This window comes from Adiantum capillus-veneris, chromosome 3 (assembly GCF_014529385.1).
Source record: "Adiantum capillus-veneris isolate H3 chromosome 3, ASM1452938v2, whole genome shotgun sequence".
In the NCBI taxonomy this organism is placed as follows: domain Eukaryota; kingdom Viridiplantae; phylum Streptophyta; class Polypodiopsida; order Polypodiales; family Pteridaceae; genus Adiantum; species Adiantum capillus-veneris.
The window spans coordinates 83500095-83505306 of NC_140933.1; the positions used below are offsets into that span (position 1 = coordinate 83500095).

General features: G+C 42.8%; 1 non-coding gene across 1 annotated transcript; it reads right to left on the reverse strand.

The window, feature by feature from the left end:
• Nucleotides 1–4358: 4358 nt before the first annotated feature.
• On the reverse strand, nucleotides 4359–4503 carry LOC147461210 (U4 spliceosomal RNA). The gene has a single exon (XR_015187702.1). It is a non-coding gene; the product is annotated as a U4 spliceosomal RNA (small nuclear RNA).
• Between the last annotated feature and the right edge of the window lie 709 nt (nucleotides 4504–5212).

Below are 5212 nucleotides of genomic sequence, written 5' to 3' on the forward strand. Positions count from 1 at the left end.
GCATTATTCAGATTTAGAAGAGGAATATTTTGATGAGGATCAAGATGAAGACGAAGATAGTGATGAGGATTGATATGAAGATCAAGATTTTGATTCAGATGAGGAGTCAAAAATGATGATGAAGAAGATACCTGAGTGCACACACATACTCACATACGCACCACCATAGCCACTCATGCATGTTGGAGGGGGAGAGACGTCACACCACACTGTGTGACCCCTTTCTTTCTTCTCTATCTTATGCACTAAGGCACAATACACATTGTACTTAGTGTTAGTGGCTCACACAAATGTATAGATGTACACATAGTATTAGTAGCAGTTAGTGATGGGAGATTGGCCACATGGCCACTAAACCTAACATTCTCCCACTTGATGGCCAATGTGGGAGACCATAATAATGGAAACATACCAAATGTTCCTTGCCCTTTAGCACAAACCCTTCAGGTTGCTGCATATAAATCTCTTCCATGTAAGAAAGCTGTAATGACATCCATTTGATCAAGCTCCATATCTTCAGTGGCAACCAAAGAAAACAACATTCTCAGTGTGGTCATCTTGACCACTAGAGAAAAGATTTCCTAAAAATGGAAAGAATATGCATAATAAGTTGTCCATTGGGTTGTCTTTTCACATAAAGACATGGATCCTCATACTGCGCTTATAGCCTAGGGAACGTATGAATGAATCAAAATTTTGATACCATTGTTTGGATGATTGCTTCAAGCCATAGAGACTTTTCAGAAGCTTACAGACAAATGTTCCTTGCCCTTTAGCACAAACCCTTCAGGTTGCTGCATATAAATCTCTTCCATGTAAGAAAGCTGTAATGACATCCATTTGATAAACTTGTGAGCAAGAGGTGACTCACAAGATCTAGCACAAAAGGGGTTAGTAGATGCGAATCGATTAGCATGACTAGGAAATATTAATCGCATTGCAAGATTTGATACTACTTGTTAGAATTGGGGTGCTCTACCCTAAGCGTCATTAGTGAGCTAGGCTATGGTGGATGAAACCTTAAGCTCCACACGATGAGGGTTAGGGTTAGAGCAATGGAAATTAGGGTTAGGCTAGAGATCTTTCCCACAAGTTGGGCTTACCCCAACAGTAGGCGTATGCACGAGAGAGAGAGAGAGAGAGAGAGAGAGAGAGAGAGAGAGAGAGAGAGAGAGAGAGAGAGAGAGAGCGAGAGAGAGAGCAAAAGAGCTACAAAGCTATCACTCTGTTTTGCTACACAGATGAAGTTTCTCTTTGCACCGAATGGAACCTTCATGTGCACAAAGTTAACAAGAGCGGGGGGGGGGGGGGGGGGGTTCCTTCTTAATTAATGATTTTTTTGACAAATGAAGCTAATAAAATTGAAAAATAAAATTAATCTCCATTGATGTACTGCGTCATGCGAGGCGAGGGACAAACGGGGAAGGGGCGCGACATGTCGGGCGAGGGTAAAGGACGTGCACAAGGGAGGTAGGTGCTATGAGAGGGGTCAGGCAAGAGTAAGGATGAGGGGAAAGCATGCAATGGAGCTGCCAACCGTGGGAGCTTTTTGTTATCGTATGGGTAGCCTTTTGCAGCAAGGTGATGTGGATGGTGGGTTGGCTATGGGAATCGTTGCAGAGCAAAGGTTATTTAGCCTGTGTGAGTCCGACCCTTCCATCCCCTTTTAGAGGGTGAGAGAACTGAATTTCAAGGCACGGACGCAAGGATGAAATTCAAAGGAATGAGAAGATATCCTCCTATGAGAAGATATTGGGTCATGGTCTGCATCTCTCTCTCTCTCTCTCTCTCTCTCTCTCTCTCTCTCTCTCTCTCTCTCTCTCTCTCTCTCTCTCTCTCTCTCTCTCTCACGTGCAGACTTGCAGATGGAAAAAGAGACGGTTTGTGTGTCATACCTGACAAATTCGCTAGCAAGTCTAGAGAAGAAGGATATGTGTTGTGTGGTTGATGATGACATCAGCATCGAGAGAATCATTATCTAATGCACTGACAGACATCGTGAATGTGGGGGGGCGGGGGTTTCCAAGTAGGCATCACAAGACAGATGCTTGCACTTTGTCAATTTAGCAGGGCATGCTGAAGAGCGCAGAGTGCACGGGAGAGCTTGTTGTGTGACAGCAGTAGAGGCGATGGTGGGCGCGACAAACATGGCAAGAGAAAAAAAAAATGGAATCTCAAATAAGATTCTCATTAATACATACAAAGTGGAGCATTAGGGATACCTCCCAAGCAGGTAATTTTTTGAATTGTTTAAATAGTCAAAATAAGTCCCTAGATATGTGGGTCAACAATTCTCAATTTCCTCCCTTCATTTAGTTACATGTCAGAAATGCAAGTTTTTGTGGTTCAATTTTCATTGGGAAGAGCCCTCACTACTGTACTCCATAATCAACTATAATTCCAACTCCCTTGGTCATTTCAATTGCACTACGTCTATAAATTTATTTTAATTATGTTTTAAGCTAATTGTGGTCTAGACAGAGCGCACACACCAAGGAAAATTCACATGACAATGCACCAAGCTTTTGATCACACCACATGTACCTCTATGCTTGAAGATTGTACTTAGAAATGTATCTCTATTTGTTTGTTTCTGTCCCAATCTAGAGAGCATATGTGCCATGGAAGATCTAGATGAAAATGCACCAAGGCTTAGATTGCACCATGTATACCTCTATGCTTGAGATTTCTTTATGCAATCTCGAGAGCATAAAGTCCCACATATCCATGACCACCAGGAGTAGTTTGTCATGGTAGTTGACCTCCAGCCCCAATACAATCGCAACAAGTAATTGCAATGCAAAATATGTGGGCGCTTGCAAATGGTGAGCCCAGGGGATTCACTAGTAGTACTAGGGAGATGTCACTTGTGTGTGTGTTCAAACTACCTTATTTACCCCTATGCACAGGACTTCCCTCTATAAAATCTACATTTTTTTTGGCCTTACAAAACCCCCCAATTGCACATTTACGTGATAGCATATGATAACCCTTAGTGAATACCCCGGGATGGTGAGCTTGCTCCATTTTGCATCACATGTAGTAGGTATGCATGTTGCCTCATGGCAGCATGTGTGCAATTCGCCAACGGAAGAAGTGATCTAATTGGGAAAGTTCTAGGATCAATGTGAGTCACTATGACAAGAGAGTGAGGACAACAAATTATTGTGATACCACCATAAGATACAAGAGAAACTCAAGGCGTATGTAGGAAAGCACTTTTTGTCCCTGGAAGTAGTTAGAAACGATAGACTACTGGAAAGTGCTTCGGTGGACTGCTAAAAAGTGATTCTGAAATACTTGTAAGTACTTTCAAAAATTGCGTAAAATAGGTTTTAAGCACTCTAACAATTGTAATAAAGTCCTACATATGTGTAGTATGAAGTAGCACTGACAAAGCACTTTGAGAAGTGCTTTTAAAGTAATTTCTAGAAATCTGCTGTAAAGTGCCATTTGAGCAATTTCAAGTAGTGTTGGGTGATCCCCAAAACACATGTGTGAGTGTGTTGCTTGGCCAATAGCACTCAATAACTCACTCTCTCTCTCTCTCTCTCTCTCTCTCATATTTGGGTAATCCCTCCACAGCTATACATAAATTGACGCGTTTTAACACATGGATCCAAATTTATGGCCAACAATGTATAGCCATGTACGTGTTTGCATGTCTGTCTCGCAGTGGGGACTATGCAAGTCCTCTTACATGTGTATGGATCTCTATTTTCACATGGGGGACTATTACCCTACTCAGAGAGTGTTCTTTATGGCCTAATGTATTGTCAAACAAGTATGGATTTATCTATGGTCACATATTTGGTCGTACGTTGTGGGATAGGGTGATGTTTATGGTCATATATGTATGGAGTTCCATAAGTATTCGTCATGCAAATGTTGATATGGCAAACACGACTTTGTTGGTCATGTCAAGGGTCAAATACTTATGAGGTCACATGTGTGGGTCTTAGGAGGTTGGACACAACCATCTATGTGGTCATGTATGTTGATGGTCCTCCCAATCTCTTGTCCGTTGGTGGTTGCAAAGATCGTTGTAAGAGGCGTGAATGTACGCGTGCCTTCTAGGGATAGATAGATGGGATGTTTCATATTCTAGTACTTTCCGGTGCTGACTGTAGAGCTGCCTTGATTCCACACTGTTTCAAAGTTTCCATTATCCCGTAGATCTGCTCACAGAAAGTGGTAAAATTAGCAGATCTTGTTCGCAGGTCGCAACATGATCGCTACGTAAACATGTAGAATCCAAGGATGTTAGGAGTATGGAGAGAGAACGTAACTCGTAAGAGAATCCGTTACGGCAGCAGAGGTTGCCCGTGCTGTATCCCGTTAATTCATGATTGTGAGAGGCCTGTGCGGAACAGGCCTTCCAAAAATTGTCCGAAGCCCCCTTGGGAGAGAGCCGCGGACGGGGTTTGGAAATAGTTTTCAACCAGCAATTGACGCGTCTCGGGAAACCCTCACTAACTGCGTCATTGCCCCAAGCGCAAAGATAAAGAATCCACGAGGGTCCTGAAGCAATATATACCTGCTTTCATCTGCGCCTTCGCCTGTGGGGTTAATAAAAGTGCACTGCCGTGCCCTCCACATCCTAAGGAATCGACCCGAGCCCTACTTGAAAGATGAGCAAGCTCTATCACATCCTCATGAGTTTTTTGGTTAATGATTATCGACCCAAACATGTGCTGCCCTACTTGAAAGATGAGAAGGCTCTATTTAACACGAAGTAGGCTGCGGGCTCCTTGAAGCTCTGACCCACGCTCCTCTAGCCTCAGCACATAGAATAAGCCAAGTGTGGTAGATCGGTTGTGCCATTTCCCTCTTGAATAGCAGGTCTTCAGTTCAACTCTCCTCGTCGGATAGATCTTTAAGGTCTCTTGGGATAGTTTCCTAGGATGTTAAAATACTTTTCTTCTTCTTCTCTACCCAAATCGTGTCAAGTCATGTCTTACCCTCCCCTCCGGTTGAACTCCGGAGCCACTACTCTCCTAACTAACTCGGAGGCTAATTAGCATAAGGTTTCATCAATTAAGTGTGTGCATAACTTGCATCTCAAAGCATTCAGCATTTTAATAAATTTCCTACACTAGTTGAGCTTATCACCACCATTGCCCGATTCGTTCATCAATTTTTCGCAATCCATGGTCAATTTATGCTGATTGTTGTAAGGCACAACTAGCATTTGGAATACCCTCTTTGCATT